Genomic DNA, 13,977 nt, shown 5'->3' on the forward strand with positions numbered 1-13,977 from the left:
CATATATATGTATATATATGTGTGTATATATATATATTTAACATAATATTTATATACATACATGTATATATACACACACATATATATGTATATATATATACACACATATATATGCATATATATGTGTGTGTATACATATATATTTAAAATAATATTTATATACATATATGTATATATATACACATATATATGTGTATATATATATACACACATATATATGTATATATATACACATATATACATATATATGTATATATGTGTGTGTGTATATATACATATATATTTAAAATATTTATATACATATATGTATATATACACATATATATGTATGTGTATGTGTTATACATATATATATGTGTGTGTGTATGTGTATATATACACATATATATGTATGTGTTAAATATATATATATATATTTAACAGATTAGTCTGTCCCTGTGAGACCATAGACATACATATGTATATTCACGGGGGACAGGGTGGAACTTCTTGTACTTTAGTCCATCCAAATTGGATTTGTTCTTATTTCCTGGTCGCCTCATTCAATAAGAGTTCTCCACATTGATTATGTCCTCTTCTGAACTTCTTCAGTGCTCATGGTCTGAACTGCCCAAGTGGGTAACTGGTGTGTAGAATTTATGTTCCAGTGCATGCCAGCTCTGTCTCTTCAAAGATATAAAGTCCTTACAGTTCTGATACCCATTTTCCCCCCAGTCTCCCTACCATGGTAGACAAAAAATATTTATTGATAGACTGACTTGAAAGAATGTTTTGATATCATGTTGATTTATTACGGTAACATGCAGACTGTCCCACTTTCCAATGTAAATAACAATTTTCTATTCCCAATGAACATTCACTGTTTACTGTCTTAGAAAGATATTCATCTTATTATGGAATTAAATATTTTGATTATTAAAATCTGATTTAGTTTACTCTGGCTTAAATTTATCCTGAAAAACAGACTTTCCTTCTATGAATTTATCATTAAAATCCCCATAAAAGAGAAAGAGTAAAGAAAACAAACAACTTGAATATACTTCAGCTAAACTACTGTCAAATTATGGGAGGAGTTGTCATAATTATGAATGTGACGGCATGATTTTATGCGAAACAAGCAAACTATCAATAAAATAAATCCCAGGAAACTAGATCTCACCTTATGATACATGGGCTTTGCCTCACAAATAAGAGTAGCCTTGCTAATTGTTTCCTCCATCAGTGTCTGCCTCTTGTTTTAAAAACCCACTTTCTATAACAAAAATTTAGCTGCAAGCACTGCTTTTGGGTTGCCTAAAAAATTGGTGTCTTTCTCAGGGTACCTAGGTGGTTTAGTAAGCTAAGTGCCTGACTCTTGATTTCAGCTCAGATTATGACATCACAGTTTGTGAGACTGAGCTCCATGTAGGGCTTTGCACTGACAGTGCTCTCCCTCTCTCTCTCTCTCTCTCAAAATAAATAAACATTAAAAAAAAATGATCTCTCTCAATGGCTTTTTTTGGTGACAAAGCTGGAGAGGACAATTTGTTGTGACTGTTGTGCTTTACTGGATGAGAGACTCTCTGTTGGAAAGGGGTTTGTAGGACTAGCACCTCAGAAGGAAAGCTGAGCTACAATGAATCCATGCTAGGAATGGCACCCTGCCTGGGGCAGTGAAAATCAGCCTTCCCTTGAGATGCAGTGTTGAACAGGGGATCTGGTTTCATTTGAATGATGAGTGAGGGAAGTTGAGGCAAATCTGGAATGTCACTTTCCAATAGACAGTTTGTGTGGAGACTGCCTGCTTACAAGATGGAGCCCATAAAAAATATCACAAGAGATGTGGCAGAAATTCACAGTTTCAAAATTCACTATTTTAAGAAAAGTTTATCATCAAGGAAAAGTATATTCTCAACAAAATACAAAAGCTACTACGAAGAAACAAAAATGAAAACTATAAGGGGCAATTAAAAGACATTGGGAAGAGATGAAAGCTTTCCAAATGATTTAAGATTTAATAATTAAATTAAAATTCATACTCAGAGACAGCAATAACAAGATTGTTTCAGATAGGCAAAATTCAAACAGTATGCTATGGAATTTCAAAATTACAATAAACTAAGAAACAAATCAAAGTAAAGGATTCAAGAGTGGAAAAAGAAAACAACTATAAGCTAGAAATCCAGATAATTCGAGAAACACCGAGTATTATTGAATGAGTGTGTGTATGCTGGCGGGGGGGGGGGGGTAGTTGGGTAGTTGTAGAGTGTGTGATTAAATAGTCTTAAGTTACAAGAATAATAGCAAAGAGTTTTTAGTTCCTTTACATTGAGACAAAATACAGATTTAAACATATATATTAATTACATACCAAGAAAATAAAAATCATTAGAGAAGTAAAGCAAAGATAATAAAAAATTAAAACAGAAAATTGTGACAGAAACTACAAAGATTCTAAAATGGGACAAAACAAATCTATATGTTATTTAGAATAAATAAATCTAAAGCAATATGCCAAAAAGATAAAAAATATTAGAATCAGTCCTTGTGTGCCAGATGTATGCAAATAAAAAGGAACATTAAAAAAAAGCCCACAGGCATGATGCTAGTCTAAAGTAGGTTTTCTGTCACAAATGAGAAATAGAACATAATTACATATTGATAACATATGCAATTTATTTTGGGGCAGAAATGATAAAAAGAAAGGTAAATTTTTTGTTACATAGTGTAGTAGTCTAAAATCCAAGGCAATCCCCAGTGACCTCTAGCTTTATGTAGTGTCCTACTCTTGAGTGTGGGCAAAGTCTTTTACCTGATGAGTTTTCACCCTCACAATTACCTTAGGTTGTAGGGCAAAATTAAAGATGTAGTTATGGACCCAAATAGATTGAGTTCAAGATAGGGAGATTATTTACATTACTCTGACATAACCAGAAAGGGTTTTAAAATATGTGTAATTTAAGAAACAAAACAAAGAGAAAAAGAGACAAACAAACAAAAAAAAAGAGACTCTGAAATATAGAGAACAAACTGATCATTATCAGAGGGAAGGTAGGGAGGGGGATGCGTGAAACAGGTGATGGAGATTAAGAATACACTTATCGTGATGAGCACTGAGTAATGTATAGAATTGTTGAATCACTATATTGTACACCTGAATCTAACATAACACTGTGTGTTAACTCTGCTGGAATAGCATTTAAAAAAAAGAAATTAATTAGAAAAGGAAGAAAATTCTGCAATATACTATAAAATTAATGAACCTTGAGGACATTATGTTAAGTGAAATTAGCCACGCACAAAAAGACAAATATTTATGATTCCACTTATAGGACCGTATCCAAGGTATTCAAGTTTATAGTGACAGAAAATAGAAGAGTTGATTTCCAGGGGTTGGGGCAGGAGAGGAAGGGGGAGTTGATGTGTAATTGGTGTAGAGTTTCAGTTTTGCAAAATAAAGAGTTCTGGAAATGGATGGTGGTGGTGGCAGTACAACAATGTTAATTTAATTAATACTACTGAATTGTGCACTTAAAAATGGTTAAGATAGCAAACTTTATCTTATGTGCATTTTACTTCAATAAAAATACTGAAAAAAGTTATTTAAAAAAAAAGAACTGGACTTTTTCTAGAGAGAGAGAGATTCGAAGCTTAAGATGCATTTGGCATCAGAGAGATTCTCCATTGGTGGCCACATGGTAAGGAATGTAGAAGGCCACTAGGATTTATGTGCAGCTCATGGCTGACAATCAGTAAGAAACCATGGACCTTAGTCACTAGGAGCTAGCAACCTGAATGAGTGTGGGAGTGATCATTCCTTGGAGCTTCCAGAAGGGAACACAGCTGAGCTAACACCTTGGTTTTAGCCTTATAAGATTGTGAGCAGAGAACTTAACCACACCATGCATGAACTTCTGATAAACAAATTTGAGAGCTAATAAAAAGTACTCTTTTAGGTCACTGAGTTTCTGAAAATTTCTTACATAGCAATAGAAAATTAATACACATATAAATAAAGTGTTCTAAATTGCTGAATTCAGGGTATCAGTACAAGGTCAGCAAACTATTATGGAAAAACAGATAAGGTGGAGAGAGGAATTCAGAGTGCTTGTACTAAACAGTAATGAGCCAAAATCTCAGTTGAAACCCAACAAGTAGGACTTAGAACTCAAAAAATTTTCAGTGCTCATGAGCACTCCTGATTGCTACAGGACATGGTCTGGTAGTTTGGGTGTAGGTTATGTGAGTGTTTTAGAGAGGTTTTCATTATAAAAAAAGGATGAAATTGTAAGATGATGGTTTTGGATCCTTGGGACCCATACATATTTTATATCTCCTGTAACTTGGTCGTACCATCTATAAAAGTAAATATATTTGTGGCTCTATATTGCATCTCCTTCTTATGTGGTGCCATGTCTCATAAAATGAGACCCTAGACACAGCAGTGATTGATACTATATTAAAGGACCTGCTGAAAAATTCTGTAAGGAGAGAAATTCAAAGCTACAATATAGCTGCAGACTTTAGACAGAACTTTTTCAGTTTCTGATAAACCAAATTAAAAAAAAAAGACATATGATGTAGAAGAGAAATTTAATGAGTAAGCTTACTGATAAGTAACCCAGAAACAAGACAACCTACAAGTCTACAAACAAAGACAATAGCCCATAGTAGAATGTCAATGGATATTTAGAAATAATGAAGCCATACTAGGCCATAAAAAATCAACAGATTTAATTTTTTTAATGTTTATTTATTTATTTAGAGAGAGAGAGCATGATCAGGAGAGGAGCAAAGAGAAAGGGAGACACAGAATCTGAAGCAGGCTCCAGGCTCTGAGCTCTCAGCACAGAGCCTGATGTGGGGCTGGAACTCACAAACTGTGAGATCATGACCTGAGCTGAAGTTGGACACTTTAACTGACTGAGCCACTAAGGTGCCCCCCCAAAATCAACAAATTTTAGATAGGAATTGTATAGAACATTTTCTATAATCAGCATGTAACAAAAATAGAAATTAAAGGCAAAAGAAAACAAAACTACATAAATCTAAAAATTTTATTGGGATAAGAGAATAAATCAAAAAGAAAATTACATTTTAATTAGAAATTAATTTAAGTTAATTGTTGTTAGTCAAAATTTCTGTAATATGACAAATAAGATATTTGAATTAAAATTAATATCTTTCAGAGGAGCCAAGATGGTGGAACAGCATGGAAGTTTTGTTTTGTTTTGTTTTGTTTTTGCATCTCATGTCCATGAAATACAGCCAGATCAACACTAAACCATCCTGCACACCTAGGAAAATGATTTGAAGATTAACACAACAATCTGCATAACCTGAACCACAGAATTCAGCAGGAACGTGGCATGGACAGGTGAACTGGGGGAGAGAGAAGCCACAGAGGGCAGGGAGCTGTTTTTGCTTACGGAGAGAGACTGAGATGGGAAGAGAGTACAAGAAAAGCAACACCCCAGAAAACAGCTGGAGAGAAAGTGGAAAAGTGGAAAGAGCCACAGGGACTGAACTAAAAAATGGGAGAAAGGAGAAAGGAGAGGGTTTAAATTCCATTAAGACTCTATAGACAGGGAGCACAGAGTCTGAAACTCCGCAGCTGAATACCTGGTGGTGCTCTGGTGGGAAGGGAGAATCCCCAGGAGCAGAGTGAGGTCTGGGGATCCTCAGGGCACACAGGGAGAGGCGGTTCCCCTGCTGGAAGGACATTTGATAGTAGCTATGTGACCACCCAGTTCCAGCAGACCCCAGAAAACAACTACATTCACTGATGCTGGAACAGGTTGTAAAGGGTGAAGCCTGGTGCCAGATGGGTGTTGTGATTTTCCATAATCCCTGAAACACTGCTGCCACACGATCATGTGAACTTTTTCTGCACCCAGCTGCAGTCTCTGGGCATCAGCAGCAGCAGCAGCAGCAGCACGGTCCTGCAAATGTTCCTGGGTGCAGCCAGCACCTGGCCATTGCTTGGTGAGACCCTTCCACAGAGGGTCTAAGCAGGTTAAAGTCACAGCCCCTCAGAAATGAGGGGTTGGGAAACACAGCCACATCTGAGATAAAACTCAGCAGGGAGGTGCCACCTGGCAACCTGATGGCTTGGTCACAGGCAGTATAAAAGTGGGGAGTGGATGGAAGCCAGAGACAAAGGGCGGGTGTGCAATTGCTGATCAGGGAGAAAAGAGTTCTGATACTAGAGACTGGGTAGCTGGGTGATACCATTTTCACCCTTCCCGTGCATGCGCATATACACCTACAAGTGCCACAACCATCTACTCTAGTAAGCTAAGCAGCATCATCTAGTAGAGAACAAACCGTTACACTAAGCCCCACCCAAAATGGCCAACGTCACTCTTCAGGAACACCACAAATCTCTCCGCCAGTCCATATAGTTTATGGATGATAAAGTGCTTCATAATTAGACTTCTAGGGGAAAAGGATATAATTCAATCGTATTTCAGACTGCTCACTGGTCTACCTATTCAATTTTCTTTTACTTTTTCTTTTTCATGTATTTCTTTTCTTGAATACAGAAAGATAAAAATTATTTTCATTTTCAGTATTTATTAAAAATATTTTTAATTTTTTTCTACTATATTTTTTACTTTTTTGTAAATTTTTCAAATTCTATTTTACTTCCATCATTTCATTGTATACATTTTTTCAAATTTTCAAACATTTGTCTCCCCCCCCTTTTTTTCTAATCTGTCAAGCTCCTTTCAACACCAGACCAAAACACACCTTGGATCTAACATCATTTACTTGATTTGTGTGTGTGTGTGTGTGTGTGTGTGTGTGTGTGTGTGTGTGTTGTTTTAATGTTATTTTTTTTTACCTTATTAATTCCTCTTCTTTCATCAAAATGACAAAATGAAGGAATTTACCCCAAAAGAAAGAGCAGGAAGAAACGAGAACCAGGGACTTAATCAACACAGATACAAGCAAGAGGTATGAATGAGAAGTTAGAATCATGATGATAAGAATACTAGCTGGGATCGAAAATACACTAGAATTCCTTTCTTTGGAGATAAAAAAAGTAAAAGCTAGTCCAGATGAAATAAAAAAATGCTACAACTAAGCTGCAAACTCATATGGATGCCACTGTGGCAAAAATGGATGAGGGAGAGTGAGTCAGTGAATAGAGGACAAACTTATGGAGAATAATGAAACAGAAAAAAAGAGAGAGACTAAGGCAAAAAAAGCATGATTTAAGAATTAGAGAAATCAGGGACTTATTAAAAAGTAACAACATCAGAATCATGGGAGTCCAAGAAGGTGATGAGAGACAAAAAAGGGTGTAGAAGTGTTATATGAGCAAATCATAACAGAAAACTTTTCTAACCTTGAGAAAGACACAGACATCAAAATCGCGGAAACACAGAGGACTCCCATTAGATTCAACAAAAAACGATCATCAACAAGGCATATCATAGTCAAATTCACAAAATACTCAGGCAAGGAAAGAATCATGAAAGCAACAAGGGGAAAAAAGTCCTTAACCTACAAGGGAAGATAGATCAGGTTTGCAGCAGACCTATCCACAGAAACTTGGCAGGCCAGAAAGCAGTGGCTGGGTACATTCAATGTGCTAAATCAGAAAAATATGCAGCCAAGAATTCTTTATCCAGCAAGGATGTCATTCAAAATAGAAGGAGAGATTAAAAGTTTCCCAGATAAACAAAAACTAAAGAAGTTCATGACCACTAAACCAGCTCTTCAAGAAATTTTAAGGGGGACTCTCTGAAGGGAGAAAAGATGAAAAAAAAAAAAAGACCTAAAGCAACAAAGATGAGAAAGAACCAGAGAACACCACCAGAAACCAACTCTACAGGCAAAATAAGGGCAATAAACTCATATCTTTCAGTACTCACTCGAAATGTCAATGGACTAAATGCTCCAATCAAAAGACATAGGGTAACAGAATGGATAAGAAAACAGGATCCATCTATATGGATCTGTTTACAAGAGACCCACATTACACCTAAAGACACCTTCAAATGGAAATTAAGGGAAAGGAGAACCATCTACCATGCTAATAGCTGACAAAAGAAAGCCAGAGTAGCCATACTTATATCAGACAATATCAGGCCTTATATCAGCCTAGGCCGGGCCGTGCCCTGACGGGCCCATGTACTTCCTCGCATCCGCTGGGCCCCACGCAGGACAGACCAGCCTCCTGCGGCTCTCAGCGGGACCCGGCCTCACAGCTACCCTGCCCGGTGCTCCCCTCAAATTAACAGAGTGTATGCTTGTCCCAAATCTAAACCCTGTCCCTTTTCCCAGTGTGGTTGAGACTTGGGGGGCGGCCCCCTGGAAGACCGAGCCTTTTCCCACTGGAATGACTAGCTGCCAGGCCCCACCAGGTTTTCTTGGTACTCAGTACGGATGAAGTCTCGTCTCCCAACCCATACCTTCTGACAGAAGGCCCGAAGTTTCTCCCCAAGGCTGCCACAGGTACCGAAATCCACCAGCGGGCTGAGCTGCCCAGACCCCAGACTTATATCATACTTATATCAGACAATCATACACTCTTAAAATAAAGAGTGTAACAGTAGATTAAGAAGGGTATTATACCATAATTAAGGGGTCTATCCACCAAGAAAACCTAATAGTTGTAAACATTTATGCTCCAAATGTGGAAAACCCAAATATATAAATCATTTAATTACAAACATAAAGAAATTCATTGATAATAATACCATAATAGCAGGGGACTTCAATACCCCACTCATGGCAATGGACAGATAATATAAACAGAAAAATCAACAAGGAAACAATGACTTTTAATGACACACTAGACCAGATGGACTTAACAGATATATTCATAACATTTCATCCTAAAGCAGTGGAATGTATATTCTTCTCCAGTGCACATGGAACATTCTCCAGAATAGATAACATACCAGGACACTAATCAGCTCACAACTACAAAAAGATTGATATCATACTGTGCATATTTGCAGACCACAACGCTATGAAACTCGAAATCAACCACAAGAAAAAATTTGGAAAGATAACAAATACTTGGAGATTAAAGAACATCCTACTAAAGAATGAATGGGCTAACCAAGAAGTTAAAGAGGAAATTAAAAAGCACATGGAAGCCAATGAAAATGATACCACCACAGCCCAAAACCTCTGGAATACAGCAAAAGTGGTCATAAAACGGAATACAGCAATCCAGACCTTCCTAAAGAAGGAAGAAAGATCTCAGATACACAACTTAACCTTACGCCTTAAGGAGCTGGAAAAAGAACAGCAAATAAAATGCCAAACCAGCAGAAGGCAGGAAATAATAAAGATTAGAGCAGAAATCAATGCTGTCAAAACCAAAAAACCAGAACAAATCAATGAAATCAGAAGCTGGTACTTTGAAACAATTAATAAAATTGATAAACCCCTAGCCAGATTGATAAAAAACAAAAAGGAAGGGACCCAAATAAATAAAATCAAGAATGAAAGAGAGATCAAAACCAACACAGCAGAAATACAAACAATAATAAGAGAATATTATGAATAATTACATGCCAATAAAATGGACAATCTGGAAAAAATGGAAAACTCCTAGAAACATATAAACTACCAAAACTGAAACAGGAAGAAATAGAAAATTTGAACAGACCCATAACCAGTAAAGAAATTGAATTAGTAATCAAAAATCTCCCAAAAAACAAGAGTCCAGGGACAGATGGCTTTCCAGGGGAATTCTACCAAACATTTAAGGAAGAGTTAACACCTATTTTCTTGAAGCTTTTCCAAAAAATAGAAATGGAAGGAAAATTTGCAAACTCTTTCTATGAAGCCAGCATTACCTTGATTCCAAAACCAGACAGAGACCCCACGAAAAAGGAGAACTATAGACCAATTTCCCTGATGAACATGGGTGCAAAAATCCTCAACAAGATATTAGCCAAATGGATCCAGCAATACATTAAAAAAATTATCAACCATGACCAAGTGGGACTTATACCTGGGATGCAGGGTTAGTTCAATACCCACAAAGCAATCAATGTGATTCATCTCATCAATAAAAGAAAGGACAAGAACCACTTGATCCTCTCAGTAGATGCAGAAAAAACACTTGACAAAATACAACATCCTTTCTTGATAAAAACCCTCAAGTAAGTAGGGATAGAAGAATCATACCTCAAGATAATAAAAGCCATTTACAGACGACCCAATGCTAATATCATCCTCAGTGGGGAAAAACTGAGAGCTTTTCCCTTAAGGTCAGGAACTAGACAGGGATGTTCACTCTCACCACTGTTATTCAACATAGTATTGGAAGTCTTAGCCTCTGCAATCATACAACACAAAGAAATAAAAGGCATCCAAATCGGCCAGGGAGAGGTCAAACTTTCACTCTTTGCAGATGACATGATACTCTACATGGAAAACCCAAAAGATTCCACCAAAAAATTGTTAGAGCTGATTCATGAATTCAGCAAAGTTGCAGGATATAAAATCAATGCACAGAAATCGGTTGCATTCCTACACACGAACAATTAAGCAACAGAAAGAGAAATCGAGGAATTGATCACATTTACAATTGCACCAAAACCCATAAAATACATAGGAATAAATCTAACCAAAGAGGTGAAAAATCTATACACTGAAAACTATAGAAAACTTATGAAAGAAATTGAAGAAGACCCACACACAAAAAAGAAAAATATTCTATGCTCCTGGATAGGAAGAACAAATACTGTTACAATGTTAATACTACCCAAAGAAATCTACATATTCAATTCAATACCTGTCAAGATAACACCAGAATTCTTCATAGAGCTAGAGCAAACAATCCTAAAATTTCTATGGAACCAGAAAAGACACCAAATAGCCAAAGCAATCTTGAAAAAGAAAACCGAAGCAGGAGGCATCAAAATCCCAGACTTCAAGCTTATTACAAAGTTGTAATCATCAAGACAGTATGATATTGGCAAAAAACAGACACTCAGATCAATGGAACAGAATAGACAATGCAGAAATGGACCCACACATGTATGGCCAACTAATCTTTGACAAAGCAGGAAAGAGTATCCAATGGAATAAAGGCAGTCTCTTCAGCAAGTGGTGCTGCGAAAACTGGACAGCAACATGCATAAAAATGAACCTAAACCACTTCCTTACACCATATACAAAAATAAACTCAAAATGGAAGAAAGACCTAAATGTAAGACCGGAAGCCAGCAAAATTCTCAAGGAGAAATCTGGCAAAAACCTCTTTGACCTCGGCTGCAGCAACTTCTTACACAACATGTCTCCATAGGCAAGGAAAACAAAAGCAAAAATGAACTAATAGGACCTCATCAAAATAAAAAGCTTCTGCACAATGAAGGAAACAATCAACAAAACTAAAGGCAACCTATGAAATGGGAGAAGATATTTGCAAATGAGCTATCAGATAAAGGGTTAGTATCCAAACTCTATAAAGAACTTATCAATCTCAACACCCAAAAAACAAATAATCCAGTGAAGAAATGGGCAAAAGACATGAATAGACACTTCTCCAAAGAAGATATCCAGAGGGCCAAGCAACACATTAAAAAATGTTCAACATCACTCATCATCAGGGAAATACAAGTCAAAACCACAATGAGAGACCACCTCACACCTGTCAGAATGGCTAACATTAACAACTCAGGAAACAATAGATGTTGGTGAGGATGCGGAGAAAGAGGTTCTCTTTTGCACTGCTGGTGGGAATGCAAACTGGTGCATCCACTCTGGAAAACACTATGGAAGTTCCTCAAAAAATTAAAAATAGAACGGCCCTATGACCCAGCCATTGCACTACTAGGTGTTTATCCAAGGGATACAGGTGTGCTGTTTCGAAGGGGCACATGGACCCCAATGTTTCCAGCAGTACTATCAACAATAGCCGAAGTAGGGAAAGAGCCCAAGTGTCCAAGGGTTTATGAATGGATAAAGAGGTAGTTTATATATACAATGGAGTATTACTCGGCAATCAAAAAGAATGAAATCTTGCCATTTGCAACTATGGGGATGGAACTGGAGGGTATTATGCTGAGTGAAATTAGTCAGAGAAAGACAAAAATCATATGACTTCACTCATATGAGGACCTTATGATAGAAAACAGATGAACAAAAGGGAAGGGAAGCAAAAATAATATAAAAACAGGGAAGGGACAAAACATAAGAGACTCTTAAATATGGAGAAAAAACAGAGGGTTACTGGAGGGGGTGGGGGAGGGGGGATGGGCTAAATGGGTAAGGGGCATTATGGAATCTACTCCTGAAATCATTGTTGCACTAGATTCTAACTCACTTGGATGTAAATTGAAAAAAATAAAAATACCAAAAACAAAACAAAAAAATACATTTTATCATATTATTTTATCATATGTAATAAATTTTCATATTTTTATTAAAATAAGCTATCAAATATGAAAAATCTAGGAAAATAATTACAAAATGCTTAACAAAATTTAAAACATGCCTATAAATTAAGGATTAAAATATAGTGGGATGCCTGGGTGGCTCAGTCAGTTAAGCCTTTGACTCTTGATACCAGTCATGATCAGGTCATGATCTCACAGTTGTGAGACTGAGCCTTGTGTTGGGCTCCATGCTGAGCCCGGAGAATGCTTAGCATTCTCTTTCTTTTGCCCCTCCCCTCATCACGTGCTTTCTCTCATTTAAAATAAAAATTTTTAAAAATACATATTTAAGAGAAAGGAGACGCAGTGAAAAATAAGAGAATAATATAATTAGCAAATCTATTCCTTTTGGAAATTCAAAAATCAGTTAAGAAATAAAGAAAAAAATAAACATTCACAGTATAAGAAAATAGAAGTGGGCATGACTCAAAATAAGATGCAATCTTAACAGGAGACTCTGGTCTCATAATTTATGGTAATTATCCAGATAAATATTTTATGCTATAAAAATACTTTCTACTCATTTGATAGAATTGGCAAAGCCTCACAAAGATGGAGTGTGTTTTCTTGCATAATTGAAATATTCAGGGATAGGTCTAACTCAAGGTGCCCGTGCTGCAGGGACTTCGTATCACCAGTTTATTTCCCTAGAGTTCTTGGCTTCACTTCTCTAAGTTAGCTGCTTTCTCTGGGAGGTTTTCTTTTCATGGCATTTTTATAGTAGAATATACAGTGTCATATTTACTCATCTAAATAATAATTTCCCTATACTTCACCCTTAAACAATTTTCTGACTTAAAAACATTAAATTATATGTTTTATAACATTTATAAAGTAAATAGGAGTCTCCCTGAATCAGAAAAAAAATCTTGTTTCTTTGCAATTAATAATACTCAAAGTAATCACTTTGAAAAATTCAAATACATGAGGCTTATTAACCTGAACTTCTAAACTTCCTATAAATCAACATTTTTTATGCACAATTGTTTATAAATGAAGAAATAATGAATTGGCATATCCTAGGATTATTCTATGCTGAACTATTTATCTTAACTCTTCTTTAAATATATTTTAACACTTTTCAGATAAGATTTTATATAGTCTCAATATATGTATTAACAAAGTTCCAGGAGCTTTGGGTATGTATTTTATAAGATTGCCAGTTTTAAAATATTCGTTCTGGTAGCTTATTTTAAAACAAGTATTTATTTTCCATTTTTAGTGTACAAAAAGAATAGGTAAATTATAACTGGAAAAATAGCTATAATGTATCACTTTTCTATTTCCTAATTCTTGTATATCATTCCACTTAACAATTTTTAATTTGGGGCTTCTCTTAGAAAATCATATATGCAGCAAATTAAGACTATTTAGAAGAATTGTGGAGATAGTCTTTGGTATAAGACTTTCTGAAAGTTTAGTAAAATTATTGCTTCAGACTATGACTGTTACTATTTAAACTATTACACATCAATACTTATTTAATAAATTACAGAGTCAAATTAGAATGATAATTTTCTGAGGCACCTAGGTAGCTGAGTGAGTTAAGCCTCCAACTCTTGATTTTGGCTCAGGTCATGATCTC

The 13,977-nt window shown here is 35.9% G+C and overlaps 1 long non-coding RNA gene across 1 annotated transcript in view; it reads right to left on the minus strand.

Moving 5' to 3' along the window:
• The window catches only part of LOC144615629 (uncharacterized), a 144,108-nt gene extending 142,802 nt beyond the window's left edge, over positions 1–1,306 (minus strand). The window contains exon 1 of the long non-coding RNA XR_013553990.1: positions 1,160–1,306. This is a non-coding gene — a long non-coding RNA (uncharacterized LOC144615629). The remainder of the gene's footprint in view (positions 1–1,159) is intronic.
• Between the last annotated feature and the right edge of the window lie 12,671 nt (positions 1,307–13,977).

Source organism: Panthera onca, chromosome A1, assembly GCF_046562875.1.
Source record: "Panthera onca isolate mPanOnc1 chromosome A1, mPanOnc1 haplotype 2, whole genome shotgun sequence".
In the NCBI taxonomy this organism is placed as follows: Eukaryota; Metazoa; Chordata; class Mammalia; order Carnivora; family Felidae; genus Panthera; species Panthera onca.